Here is a 15762-nt window from a genome sequence, read left to right on the forward strand (position 1 = left end):
AAAGCAAAAAGAAATCACTAAAAAACTATAAGTATTTAGTTTTAAGTAGAAATAAAAAAAATAAAAAAAGGAAAAAAAATGCCACCTACTGGACCTCCACGGCGTGAATACGACTAGAAACCCTACAATGGGCCAGGATTCAGGCTCGCAGAAGGCCCAATAGGCCCAACAGGCATGGCAAAGTAGAGATTAGGCCCGTAAGCCTGCAATAGAGAGGAGCTCGAGAGGGTGGCGGCAGCAAAGCTTATAAACCACCCCGAGCCCCTTTCAACTAGCGAGGTGGGACTAAACTTCCCACCGCACCGTGCCAGCACAAGGCCTATGGTCCCGTTCATGCCACCAACCGGGACCATAGGTGGGCATTCGTCTCGGTTCGTGGCACCAACCAGGACCAATGCCCACCTATGGTCCCGGTTCGTGCCACCAACCGGCACCATAGGCCTTTGTTTCCCGCCCTTTGGGCTGCCGAAAAGAGACCTTTGGACCCGGTTGGTGGCACCAACCGAGACCATAGGTGGGCATTCGTCCCGGTTGGTGCCTCGAACCGGAACCATTGGTTTTGCTATATAAGGTAGCACTTGTGAAAATTTCGCCAACTGCTCCCATTCCCCCCGACGCCGCCAGGCCGTTCCTCGTCGTCGTCGCCGTCGCCGCCCCGAGCCCCTGCCCCGACGTCGTCGCCGCGCCCCTGACCCGCCGTCGACGTCGTCCTCGCCGTCGCCGTCACCGCCCCTGAGCCCTCGCCGCGCGCGTACCCCTCCCACGAGCCCGCCGTCCTCGTCGCCGTCATCGTCGCCGGCCTCGTCGTCATCCTCGTCACCGGCCTCGTCGCTGTCCTGCCTCGAGCCCCCAGTGAGCCCCTTCCCATCCCGATCCGTGCGTTGCCGCGGCTGCCGCCGCCCCTGCGCCGCGCCGCCGCCCCTGCGCCGCGCCGCCGCCCCTGTTTTTTGTATGTATGTATGTATATGGATGTATGTATGTATGGATGGATGGATATGCATGTATATGGATGGATGTATGTGTATGTGTTCATAGTTTTTTTTTGTTCATAGCATTTTTAGGCTGTATAGTTTTATTTTTGTTCAATGTTTATGGTTAGAAGAGGAGAGGAAAAAATTGTGTTGCAAAAGTTACATTTAAGGTTAGTTGATTTAGCGCATTTTAGGTTATTAGTTCTACTGTTAGTGCATTTTAGGATAGTACATTCTAGGTTAGTGGATCGGAGAGGAAAAAGTAAAATAATGAAAAGGAAGAAAAGAGGAAGAAGGAAGAAGTAGAAAATAAGGAGATGAAAAAGGAAAATAAGAAGAGGAAGAAAGGAGGGGGGTATGTCGTTGTCGATATAACGCCTCCCCGATAACTTTGACATGAGGGGGGGGGGGGGTCGATAAATAATAGAACTAGTTAAACAAGTTTATTTTTAGTAAGTGCTTAGTAGTTGAACTAATTGATTTAATAAAACTACTTTATTTTACTAGAGAAGTAGTTTATTTTTAGTAAGTACTACTTTATTTTATTTATAGTAAGTGCTTAGTAGTTGAACTAGTTGATTTAATAAAACTACTTTATTTTACTATATATAGAAGTAGTTTATTTTTAGTAAGTACTACTTTATTTTATTTATAGTAAGTGCTTAGTAGTTGAACTAGTTGATTTAATAAAACTACTTTATTTTACTATATATAGAAGTAGTTTATTTTTAGTAAGTACTAATTTATTTTCTTTACAGTAAGTGCTTAATTAGTAGTTGAACTAGTTGATTTAATGAAACTACTTTATTTTACTATAGAAGCAGTTTATTTTTAGCAAGAAAATTAATAGAATTAGTTTATTTTTTAGTTCAAGCAATTATTCCCGCATCGACGTCGACGATGCCTATCCTGCATCCTCGTCGTCGACTCGGCGGAGGAGGCCGGCTTGATCAGAGGGGCCATGTCCGGGACTGGGCTCCGCCGGGCTGGTATTGGGAGGTGCTACCTTCCGGGGGGCGTAGGTTGGTGAGGAGCCAGCCCGTCGTTGACCCGATCATTGTTTGGTGGCGGTCGCGTGGGCCAGTGACAGTGCCGTGGCTTCCGGACACCGCGGAGGTGGTACGTCACCGTGTCAGCGAGGAGGACGAGCACGTCCGTCGCTACATGGTTGCGTGGAGGGCAGGTTCGACAATAGCTGGCAGGTTCTTCAGGGATCTCATTGGAGCTATGATCCTGTGATGGTTCCTTCTCTTTGGGTGTCCACCGCCCGCGCCGATACCCGTCGGGCGCTATGGTTCTAGCTGTACTAGCGATGCTATATGTATGATAGAATTTGAGGTGTATTAGTGATAATATTCGACGATGTACGGACGCAAGAGATGATGTAGTTTTGCTTATAATTGAATGCATCCTAATTTGAATACTACTTTATTTTGCGATTTGATTTTGCTTATTGAATGCTGAAATTGGAAAACTACTCCTACTTTGAATGCTAAAATTAGAGAGCACTATGCAAGACGTATGCATATGATTAGTTGATAGCTTATAGGGTTTTTGTTTTCGCAGAAATCTAGCTAGGAGCCCCCCTCCATCATCCCCGCCATCGTCCCCGTCACCGACCCCCTCCGACCTCGAGGTGAGACCAGCCAAATCTCCATGTCAATATGAGTCCTATAATATGAGTCCTCGGGTTGACTTTAAGTCTGTCGAGTCTCCACCATATATGAGAGGACGAAGAATCCCGACTGTTGTCGTGGGGGTAGCTTCTTCTTCATTCTCGTGTGCTAGACAATTTGGTGTAATGCACTCGGGAATGAATGGTGTAATGATGGTAGCTCCTCCGTTCATTCCCGAGTGCATTACACCAAATTGTCTAGCACACGGGAATGAAGAAGAAGCTACCTGAGGGAGTCTTGGATTAGGGGGTCCTCGGACTGCCGGACTATATACTTTGGCCGGACTGTTGGACTATGAAGATACAAGATTGAAGACTTCGTCCCTTGTCCGGATGGGACTCTCCTTTGCGTGGAAGGCAAGCTTGGTAAATCGGATATGTAGATCTCCTACCTTGTAACCGACTCTGTGTAACCCTAGCCCCCTCCGGTGTCTATATAAACCGGAGGGTTTAGTCCATAGGACAAGAACAATCATAATCATAGGCTAGCTTCTAGGGTTTAGCCTCTACGATCTCGTGGTAGATCAACTCTTGTAATACTCATATCATCAAGATCAATCAAGCAGGAAGTAGGGTATTACCTCCATCGAGAGGGCCCGAACCTGGGTAAACATTGTGTCCCCCGCCTCCTGTTACCATCCGCCTTAGACGCACAGTTCGGGACCCCCTACCCGAGATCCGCCGGTTTTGACACCGACATTGGTGCTTTCATTGAGAGTTACACTGTGCCGTCACCATAAGGCTTGATGGCTCCTCCGATCATCGACAACGATGCGATCCAGGGTGAGGTTTTTCTCCCCAGACAGATCTTCGTATTCGGCGGCTTCCTACTGCGGGCCAACTCGCTTGGCCATCTGGAGCAGATCGAGAGCTACGCCCCTGGAATCAGGTCAGGTTCGGAAGCTTGAACTATACTGCCGACATCTGCGGAGACTTGATCTTCGACGGATTCGAACCCATGACAGGTGCGCCGCACAGTCACGATGAGCATGACTTAGCTCTGTCGTCGGACGGTGTTCGGGAGGTCACACCTGTAGCTACTCCGGCCCTCAATCCGGAGCAGATTGCGCCGTCCGAGGACGGGTGGATGGACCCCTCCACGGAGGCTGCACACTCAGCGGCGATAGAGCCGAATACAGACTTCACCTCCTACGAGACCTGTGTTGCCGGATCCTTGGATTCGTCCCCGGCCACGGGCTCCGAACCGCCTGCGTCCGTGCCTATCGAATCTGATTGGGCGCCGATCATGGGGTTTTCCTCCGCGGATATCTTTCAGCACTCGCCCCTGGGCGACGTACCAAATTCATTAAGGTCTCTCTCCTTGTTAGGAGACCCTTGGCCGAACGATGTCCGGCTTGAGTGGGAAGCGGACGACGAAGAAATTCATTCCCCACCCACCACCCACTTGATAGCCACTGTCGACGACTTAACCGACATGCTCGATTTCGGCTCCGAAGACATCGACGGTATGGACGACGATGCAGGAGACTAACAGGAACCACCGCCCACAGGACGGTGGACTGCCACCTCATCATATGATATATACATGGTGGACACCCCCAAGGAAAGCGATGGCAACAAGGCAACAGAGGATAATGCCCCTGAGAAGCAATCTAAGCACCGGCGTCATCAGCGCCGCTCTAAGCCCCGCCACAGCAAAAGCAGCGATACCGGCACAAGAGACAATAACGCTCCGGATAGTGCCGAAGACGAAGACAATCCCCTCCAGCCAGGCCTCGAGCGGGAGGATGGGCAAGCTAGCCCTCAGGAACAGGCAGCAGACAGAGAATCAGAGGATGACAATTACATGCCTCTCTCCGAAGACGAGGTGAGCCTCGGCGACGAAGAATTTATCGTGCCTGAGGACCCCGTCGAACAGGAGCGCTTCAAGCGCCGGCTTACAGCCACAGCAAAAAGCCTGAAGAAAAAGCAACAACAGCTTCGAGCTGATCAAGATCTGCTAGCGGATAGATGGACTGAGGTCCTGGCGGCCGAGGAATACGAACTCGAGCGCCCAACCAAGAGTTACCCAAAGCGCAGGTTGCTACCCCAACTCGAGGAGGAAGCATTAAGCCCCACATTACCAGCGTATGATGCGGCTGATCGGCCACCCCGTGGCGGAGACAGAACGACATATCAACCCGAAGTCCAGCCCGCACCCCGTCGCCAGTCAAACAAAAACACCAAGGCCCGGGGCAACATGCGTGACGATGATCGTCACGCCGGATATACTAAAAGCAAATCCGGCCGGGCTGAATACAGCAGACAAGACTCGTATGAACTGCGTCACATAGCCCGGCACAGAGGTGCCGCACACCCCCTATGCTTCACTGATGAAGTAATGGATCACGAATTCCCAAAGGGATTTAAACCCGTGAACATTAAATCATATGATGGTACAACAGACCCCGCGGTATGGAATGAAGATTTCCTCCTCCACATCCACATGGCCTGCGGTGACGATCTACATGCCATCAAGTACCTCCCACTAAAACTCAAAGGACCGGCTCGGTATTGGCTGAATAGCTTGCCAGCAAACTCCATTGGCAGTTGGGAGAATCTGGAAGACGCATTCCTTGACAACTTCCAGGGCACTTATGTGCGACCACCGGATGCTGATGACTTGAGTCACATAACCCAGCAGCCAGGGGAATCGGCCAGGAAATTCTGGACCCGGTTCCTAACTAAAAAGAACCAAATTGTCGACTGTCCGGATGCCGAGGCCTTAGCGGCATTCAAGCATAACATCCGTGATGAGTGGCTCGCCCGACACCTCGGCTAAGAGAAGCCGAAGTCTATGACAGCCCTCACGACACTCATGACCCGCTTTTGCGCGGGCGAGGACAGCTGGCTGGCTCGCAGCAACAACACATCAAGAAATCCTGGCGATTCAGATGCCAAAGATAGCAACGAAAGACCACGTCGCAACAGACACAAGCGCCGCAACAACGGCGACAACGCCGAAGACACGGCAGTCAATGCCGGATTCAGGGGCTCTAAATCCGGTCAGCGGAAAAAGCCGTTCAAAAGAAGCAATCCGGGCTCGTCCAGTTTGGACCGCATACTCGATCGCTCGTGTCAAATTCACGGCACCCCCGATAAGCCAGCCAACCACACCAACAGAGAATGCTGGGTGTTCAAACAGGCCGGTAAGTTGAACACCGAAAACAAGGAAAAGGGGCTGCATAGCAACGATGAGGAGGAGCCCCGGCGGCCAAACACAGGAGGACAGAAGAAATTTCCTCCCCAAGTGAAAACGGTGAACATGATATACGCAACCCATATTCCCAAGTGGGAACGGAAGCATGCACTAAGGGACGTCTATGCGAGCTAGTCGCCCCAAAGTTCAACCCATGGTCTTCTTGTCCGATCACTTTCGATCGCAGGGACCACCCCACTAGTATCCGTCATGGCGGTTCTGCCGCATTGGTCCTTGACCCCATCATTGACGGATTTCACCTCACTCGAGTCCTTATGGACGGTGGCAGCAGCCTGAACCTGCTCTATCAGGATACAGTGCGCAAAATGGGTATAGACCCCTCGAGGATCAAACCCACAAAAACCACCTTCAAAGGTGTCATACCAGGTGTAGAGGCCTGTTGCACGGGCTCAATCACATTGGAAGTCATCTTCGGATCTCCGGACAACTTCCGAAGCGAGGAATTAATCTTCGAGATCGTTCCCTTCCGCAGTGGCTATCACGCACTACTCGGAGGAACCGCATTTGCTAGATTCAATGCGGTACCGCATTATGCATACCTCAAGCTCAAAATGCCAGGACCTCGCGGGGTTATAACAGTTAATGGAAACACAGAACGCTCGCTCCGTACGGAGGAGCACACTGCGGCCCTCGCGGCAGAAGTGCAAAGCAGCCTTCTGAGACAAGCCGCCAATTCGGCAACAAAACCCCCAGACACCTTTAAGCGAGTCCGGAGTACCCTGCAACAGGATCGCCTGGCACGTTCAGAGCTCGCCTAGCAATTGGGCCTCCGTCATAGTCCCAGTAAAGCGGCGAAATTTGCGCCGCGCGTACATAATTACGCACTCAAGATACCATGGGCGCAGGCAGAGGCACGACTATGGCACGACCCACAATGCGGCTCAACCACCTCAGGGCCCGTATATCTTTATCATTTTCTCTCTTTCAGGACCCTACTCTCTGGAAGCTCTTTCCGACAGCCTGATTATCGGACCCATTACGGGAAGGAAATACCAAGGAAGCAAGAAGCTCTGACGTACAAGGGAATCCCCAAGTGGTCTCTGATAACGATCGATATACCTGTTTTACATACCCATACACAGCTTGCCCTTGGATAGGACATGTCAAATAGTCCTATTTTTTGCTTATTGCACTACTTGTATACACATGCTTTGACGTATCATTTAAATAACAATGTATAGCGTTAGCTTATTATTGTTCATTTTTTCCTTGTCTGCTTATTTACGACAAATTGCACCCGTACATTCTGGTACGTCCAGTGCGCCAGGGGCTTCAGTGTACCCCATAACACGGCATGAAAAGTCCGAACACTTTCGACAGTGCGGCACCCCAAACTTATAGCATTATATGCATCAGCTCCGAATCATGTCTTGGGTCAATAGTTGGGTTTGCCTGGCTCCCATGTTTTGGTACCTTACGTTCCGCTATATCGGCTAAGGTAGCACTGGGAGAACTACTGCGATTGTGTCCCGGTTCTTCCGGACGAACACCTCAGTAGAGAAAGCCGAAAACTGACTGTCATGATGAGGCGAGAGCTGGTCGCTGTTCGAGAGGTCTCAAATCCTTAAAGATTTTTTCCACTTCCGGCGAGGAGTCGGCCTTGTCCAATTTAGGCGTACATAGCGCCCCAAGTTCGGCCTTCCGAATACTAGGGGGTTCGCCAAAATTTAAAATTGTAGACTTCTATGGCTAAGTGAGAGTGATAAAGCTTTATAGTCCGATTTCCTGGTTCGTTGTGCTGAACACCTCCTTCAAAGGACCCAAAACTGGGATAAAGAGTGATCAGGTTTATCCCGAACACCTCAGTACTAGTTACATGGGGGCAGAAGCCGACGACTGGCCAACTCTCAAATTTTATAAACGGCCGCACAGAAGGCAATATTTTAAATTAACAAGCGTTGCATAGCGCACATGAACTCGTTTCATATTACAGGATCACATGAGTACATTCATTCAAATATTACATCCTTAGCACATTCCTCTGCCACAGGCGAGCACCCTTCAGGGCACTGTCATAATACTTTTCGGGGTGGCGATGCTCCTTGCCCTCTGGCGGCCCCTCCTTCACCAGCTTCTCGGCGTCCATCTTCGCCCAGTGCACTTTCGCCCGGGCAAAAGCCCTGCGCGCACCCTCAATGTAGATGGACCGCTTTATGACTTCAAGCCGTGGGCAGGCGTTCACAAGCCGCCTTACCAGGCCAAAATAGCTGCCAGGCAGGGGCTCGCCAGGCCACATCCAGACTATGAGACCCTTCATGGCCAGTTCGGCCGCCTTGTGAAGCTCGACCAGTTGCTTCAACTGGTCGCTCAAGGGCATTGGATGTTCGGTCCCAATATACTGAGACCAGAACAGCTTCTCCGTCGATCTCCCTTCCTCGGCCCGGTAGAACTCCGCGGCATCCGACACACTGTTGGGTAGATCTGCGAACGCTCCTGGAGAGCTCCGAATTCGGGTAAGTAAAAGGAAAGTTTCCTTCACATGCTTGCTTTGCATAATGAATGCCTTACCCGCCGCTATCTTCTTAACTGCCTCAATTTCCTGGAGGGCCTTTTGGGCTTCGGCCTTGGCATTTTGTGCGTTCTCGAGGGCCTTCGCAAGCTCGGACCCTTGCGTCTTCAAGTCACGCTCCAAGGACTCGTACTTCTTGACAAAGTCCTGGAGCTCTTGCTGCACCTCGCCGACTCGGGCCTCTTGCTTCTCGCGCTCCTTGGCCGCTTTGCCTTCGGCCTCGGACAGCGCCTTCTTCAGGGCCGCCACTTCGGTCGTGGCCCCTAGCAAAATTCATGAAGATCCTGTGATCTAACAACCACCTTACTTTTTCTTTATCAATAGACAGACGGGGTATTACTTACCTTTGTTCTCTTCGAGCTGCCTCTTGGTAAGGCCGAACTCGTCCTTGGACCGCTCAAGGTCCCGCTTCAGTGCGGCGACCTCCTCCGTGCGAGCGGCAGCGGCCAGTAGCGAAGCCTGCATATTCACATAGACATATTCTGATTAGACTCATGTGATTATTATTTGATCCTCTGTTCGACCTTTCTTTGCGATCACCAAACAGAGCATCAGGGGCTACTGTCTATGCTATAATATTTTCTCATAATTTGATTACTTACCTCAAAGCCTGTTAGGAGGCTGGCACAGGCTTTGGTCAGTCCGCTTTTGGCGGACCGAACCTTCTCGACCACCGCACTCATGATAGTGTGGTGCTCTTCGGCACAGACTGGATGGACAGAGGCCATCGGCACAGACTGCTTGCCCCCCTTGGCGAGGGGTTGCCTGACAGAATCCAGAACCACTGGAGGTTCCGGCGCAGTATTCGGCTGGGGGCTAGACTTGCTGCCCCCGACGTTAGGGCCCATGGGAGTCTTGCCCCTCGTGCGCCCAGCGTCTGGAATGTCGCCTTGGGGCGCCTCCGGAACTATCTCCCCTTGGTTCAGTGCCCTTTGAGACAACACCTCGGCGTCGTCCGCAGGGCGGGGGGAGGAGGCGGTCGGGGTGAATCGCTGTTCATATCCGACGGGCCCAAAGAATCATCCGAAGCAGATACGTCGATATGGGCTCGGGATGGACTGCATAATCATGTTCGGCATGATAAGAAGCAATAAAATAAAACATACCAAGAACTATTATGGTATCCGGATACTCATGACTTCGCCAGGGGCTTGTCCCTGGGTAACCACTCCTTGTCGCTGAAAGCGGCCGTTGTGGAGCAGTCCGGAAGGAGAGTCCTTCCCTTCTTGGACCCTTCGGCCTCCCCAGACGGGGCGGCCTTCCTTTTCTTGTCTCCCCCGGCTGGGGGGGGGGAGAGAACTTTCCACCTCCTCCTCGTTTTCGTGGGAGGAGGGCGCCTCGGTGTTATCAGACGATGAGTCCGATACAACCTTGCGCCGGAGACCTTTCCTGGTCCCCGTGGCCTTCTTCTTGGCCTTCTTCTCCGGTGCCTCATAGGGCGCCGGAACCAGCATCTCCGTTAAGAGAGCCCTTGCTGGATATTCGGGCAGTGGGGCCGGGCAATCGATCTGCTCCGCTGTCGCGACCCAGTCCTGTTAAATGGCGTGGAGGCTTAGATCCCTCACATGATTATACTGGGGAAATAAACATCTTATGAGATATAAGGAGCTTACCGGATTGGCATGGCGCTTCGCGCTGAGTCCGAGATCCTCGGTAAGGGGAGGAGGTACCTCGGCGGACTTGAACTGCACCTTCCAGATGTCTTGGTGCGTCGTGTCGAAGAGCTCTCGCAGCATCTGGTGCTTGGCCGGGTCAAAATCCCACAAATTGAATGCCCGTCTTTGACACGGAAGGATCCGGCGGAAGAGCATGACTTGGACCACGTTGACAACCTTGATTTTCTTGCTTATCATGTTTTTGATGCATTTCTGGAGTCCGGTTAGCTCCACCGATAAACCCCAGGATAGGCCCTTCTCTTTCCAGGAGGTGAGCCGCATGGGGATGCCGGATCGAAATTCGGGGGCCGCCACCCAGTTGGTGTCACGCATCTCGGTGATGTAGAACCACCCTGATTGCCACCCCTTTACGGTCTCCACATAGGAGCCTTCAAGCCAGGTGACGTTGGGCATTTTGCCCACCATTGCGCCTCCGCACTCCGCTTGCTGGCCGACCACCACCTTCGGTTTAACGTTGAAGGTCTTTAGCCACAGGCCGAAGTGGGGCTTGATGCGGAGGAAGGCCTCGCACACGACGATAAACGTCGAGATGTTGAGGATGAAATTGGGGGCCAGATCATGGAAATCCAGCCCGTAGTAGAACATGAGCCCGCGAACAAATGGGTGGAGGGGAAATCCCAGCCCGCGGACGAAATGGGTAAGAAATACAACCCTTTCGTGGGGTTCGGGGGTGGGGACGATCTACCCCGCGTCTGGGAGCCGGTGCGCGATATCTGCGGCCAGGTATCCGGCTTCCCGGAGCTTCGTAATATTCTCCTCCGTAACGGAGGAGACCATCCACTTGCCTCCCGCTCCGGACATGTTTGAAGTAGTTTTGCGGAGAAAATGTGAACTTGGGCGTTGGAGCTCGAGTGCGCGAGAATGGATGGGCAGGGAAGAAGAAGGCGTGGGTAAAAAGGATTAGTCCTTGTCCCTTTATAAGGGCGGAGGAAACTGTGCGCCTCCTCACCTGCCTGGCAAACTCGCTTATTCCCCAAGCGCCATGATTAATGGCGCGGTTGGGTTACCCACACCCGTATTGATGAGAATCCTGCGATAAGGGGACACGATCTCTGCTTCGACAAGACGTGCCAAGAAAACCGCCTCGCAATATGTGCAGTAGCTGGTTGAGAAAAACGGTTCGAATAATGACCGGACCACGGCGTGATGTCACGTTATGAAAGGTTGTCAGCAGATTAGATTTGTGGAAATATTATACTCTCAGTCGACGTCGATGCGGGAATAATTGCTTGAACTAAAAAAAACTAGTTCTATTAATTTTCTTGCTAAAAATAAACTACTTCTATAGTAAAATAAAGTAGTTTTATTAAATCAACTAGTTCAACTACTAATTAAGCACTTACTATAAATAAAATAAAGTAGTACTTACTAAAAATAAACTACTTCTATATATAGTAAAATAAAGTAGTTTTATTAAATCAACTAGTTCAACTACTAAGCACTTACTATAAATAAAATAAAGTAGTACTTACTAAAAATAAACTACTTCTATATATAGTAAAATAAAGTAGTTTTATTAAATCAACTAGTTCAACTACTAAGCACTTACTATAAATAAAATAAAGTAGTACTTACTAAAAATAAACTACTTCTATATATAGTAAAATAAAGTAGTTTTATTAAATCAACTAGTTCAACTACTAAGCACTTACTATAAATAAAATAAAGTAGTACTTACTAAAAATAAACTACTTCTATAGTAAAATAAAGTAGTTTTATTAAATCAACTAGTTCAACTACTAAGCACTTACTAAAAGTAAACTTGTTTAACTAGTTCTATTATTTATCGACCCCCCCCTCATGTCGAAGTTATCGGGGAGGGGTTATATCGACAACGACATACCCCCCCCTCCTTTCTTCCTCTTCTTATTTTCCTTTTTCCTCTCCTTCTTTTTCTACTTCTTCCTTCTTCCTCTTTTCTTCCTTTTCATTATTTTACTTTTTCCTCTCCGATCCACTAACCTAGAATGTACTATCCTAAAATGCACTAACAGTAGAACTAATAACCTAAAATGTACTAAATAAACTAACCTTAAATGTAAATTTTGCAACACAATTTTTTCCTCTCCTCTTCTAACCATAAACATTAAACAAAAATAAAACTATACAGCCTAAAAATGCTATGAACAAAAAACTATGAACAAAAAAAACTATGAACACATACACATACATCCATCCATATACATGCATATCCATCCATCCATACATACGTACATCCATATACATACATACATACATACAAAAAACAGGGGCGGCGACGCGGCGCAGGGGCGGCGGCAGCCGCGGTAGCGCACGGATCGAGATGGGAAGGGGCTCACTGGGGGCTCGAGGCAGGACGGCGACGAGGCCGGTGACGAGGACGACGACGAGGCCGGCGAAGATGATGGCGACGAGGACGGCGGGCTCGTGGGACGGGTACGCGCGCGGCGAGGGCTCGGGGGCGGTGATGGCGATGGCGACAGCGAGGACGACGTCGACGGCGGGTCAGGGGCGCGACGACGGCGTCGGGGCAGGGGCTCGGGGCGACGACGGCGACGAGGAATGGCCTGGCGGCGTCGGGGGGAATGGGAGCAGTTGGCGAAATTTTCACAAGTGCTACCTTATATAGCAAAACCAATGGTTCCGGTTCGAGGCACCAACCAGGACAAATGCCCACCTATGGTCCCGGTTGGTGCCACCAACCGGGTCCAAAGGTCTCTTTTCGGCAACCCAAAGGGCGGGAAACAGAGGCCTATGGTCCCGGTTGGTGGCACGAACCGGGACCATAGGTGGGCATTGGTCTCGGTTGGTGCCACGAACCGGGACGAATGCCCACCTATGGTCCCGGTTGGTGGCACGAACCGGGACCATAGGCCTTGTGCTGGCACGGTGCGGTGGGAAGTTTAGTCCCACCTCGCTAGTTGAGAGGGGCTCGGGGTGGTTTATAAGCTTTGCTACCGCCACCCTCTCGAGTTCCTCTCTATTGCAAGCTTACGGGCCTAATCTCTACTTTGCCATGCATGTTGGGCCTATTGGGCCTTCTGCGGGCCTAAATCCTGGCCCATTGTAGGGTTTCTAATCGTATTCAGGCCGTGGAGGTCCAGTAGGTGGCATTTTTTTCCTTTTTTTCTTTTTATTTTTTTATTTCTACTTAAAACTAAATACTTATAGTTTTTTAGTGATTTCTTTTTGCTTTTAGGTCACAAAAATTATAAACTTTCGGTTAGTGTCATTAGTTTTAAAATTTTAATTTTTTAAATGTATGTGAATCACTAGCTTTATGAATAACTTTACTATAAAAATAGATTTTTGAGTGATTCTTTTTCCTGCTATTTAATATTACTGTGTTTTATCATTATACTCAATTTGGTAATTTTAGGTTATTTTAAATATCTGTTTTAATCGAAACCAGATTTTGTTAATTTTTTTGCTATTAAATTCTTTTTGCTATTAATGTGTTGAACAAAAAATACTTTGTTAATATAAGTTGCATAAATTTTATATAATTTTAGTTTCAAAAATACTAGAGGTTTATAAAATCTTTTTAGTTGATTCGTTTTGCTATTATAGTTTTATAAAAGCTTTTTAGTTGATTCTTTTTGCTATTGAAGAATATTATAGTTTTATTTTAGTTCATCATAACAGAATATTTTAATTGATTTTAGTTTTTTAGTTGATCATAACAAATATTATAGTTTTATGCATTTTATTATTTTTCATGCATTTACAAATTTTTTGAGCTATAAGACCGGGAAATTGAAAAGCATTTCAAATGAACTCCGAAAAGGTTGAAAATTGGCTTGGTATCATCATTTCACCCACATAGCATGTGCAAGAAAGTTGAGAGGGTTACGGCAAAAACTAGATGCACTTCGTGTACAAAACGAACAATCTCTTTCGAAGTATCAGGGTTTCGGACGAAAGCTCATCTGTTACAAAGGGATTTCATTTTTTTGAACTTATTTGAACTCTAGACTTCTTGTGTGTTCAAAATGCACCATTCAAAGCAACATCATCAATTTTCAACCCTTTCTGACTTCATTTGTTATTTTTCATGCATTTACTGATTTTTTGAGCTATAAGACCCTGAAATTGAAAATCATTTCAAATGAACTCCGAAAAGGTTGCAAATTGGCATGGTATCATCATTTCACACGGAAACTCGTCTGTTACAACATGCATTTCATTTCTTCACATGTAACTGCAGTGATATTCTAGATCAAAGGCATCATCATAATAGTTGTAGAGAGAAAGTCTTCACTTTTTCTTCGCTTGTGTCGTTTGCTTATTGCGCTGTAACCATGGATAATCTTCATCGTTTATTAGAATGCTTGGGTCAACCTTGACTTTGAAGGGAGGAATTTCATGAAACTTTTCATAATCTTCAGACATGTCTGTCTTGCCCTCCACTCCCACGATGTCCCTTTTTCCTGAAATAACTATGTGGCACTTTGGCTCATCGTATGATGTATCCGCTTCCTTATCTTTTCTTTTTCTCGGTTTGGTAGACATGTCCTTCACATAGATAACCTGTGCCACATCATTGGCTAGGACGAACGGTTCGTCGGTGTACCCAAGATTGTTCAGATCCACTGTTGTCATTGTGGGTCTACCTGTACCCCGCCTCCTGACAGATTGACCCATTTGCACTTAAACAAATGAACCTTAAAATCATGTCCGTAGTCAAGTTCCCATATGTCCACTATGTAACCATAATATGTGTCCTTAACCCTCTCGGTTGCTGCATCAAAGCGGACACCGCTGTTTTGGTTGGTGCTCTTTTGATCTTGGGCGATCGTGTAAAATGTATTCCCATTTATCTCGTATCCTTTATAAGTCAATACAGTCAAAGATGGTCCCCTGGACAATGAGTACAGCTCATCACAAACAGTGTTGTCACCTCTGAGACGTGTTTCCAACCAACTGCTGAAAGTCCTGATGTGTTCATATATAATCCAGTCGTCGCACTGCTCCGGGTGTTTGGAGCGCAGACTGTTCTTGTGTTCATCGACATACGGGGTCACCAAGGTAGAGTTCTGTAGAACTGTGTAGTGTGCTTGAGACCAAGAATATCCGTCCCTGCATATTATTGAGTCCCCTCCAAGCGTGCCTTTTCCAGTCAGTCGCCCCTCATACCGCGATTTAGGGAGACCTATCTTCTTAAGGCCAGGAATGAAGTCAACACAAAACCCAATGACATCCTTTGTTTGATGGCCCATGGAGATGCTTCCTTCTGGCCTAGCGCGGTTACGAACATATTTCTTTAGGACTCCCATGAACCTCTCAAAGGGGTACATATTGTGTAGAAATACGGGGCCCAGAATGACAATCTCGTCAACTAGATGAACTAGGACGTGCGTCATGATATTGAAGAAGGATGGTGGGAACACCAGCTCGAAACTGACAAGACATTGCGCCACATCACTCCTTAGCCTTGGTATGATTTCTGGATCGATCACCTTCTGAGAGATTGCATTGAGGAATGCACATAGCTTAACAATGGCTAATCAGATGTTTTCCGGTAGAAGCCCCCCTCAATGCAACCGGAAGCAGTTGCGTCATAATCACGTGGCAGTCATGAGACTTTAGGTTCTGGAACTTTTTCTCTTGCATACTTATTATTCCTTTATATTCAACGAGAAGCCAGTCGGGACCTTCATACTAAGCAGGTATTCAAAGAAGATTTCCTTCTCTTCTTTGGTAAGAGCGTAGCTGGCAGGACCTTCATAATG

Source organism: Triticum aestivum, chromosome 7D (genome assembly GCF_018294505.1).
Source record: "Triticum aestivum cultivar Chinese Spring chromosome 7D, IWGSC CS RefSeq v2.1, whole genome shotgun sequence".
NCBI lineage: Eukaryota > Viridiplantae > Streptophyta > Magnoliopsida > Poales > Poaceae > Triticum > Triticum aestivum.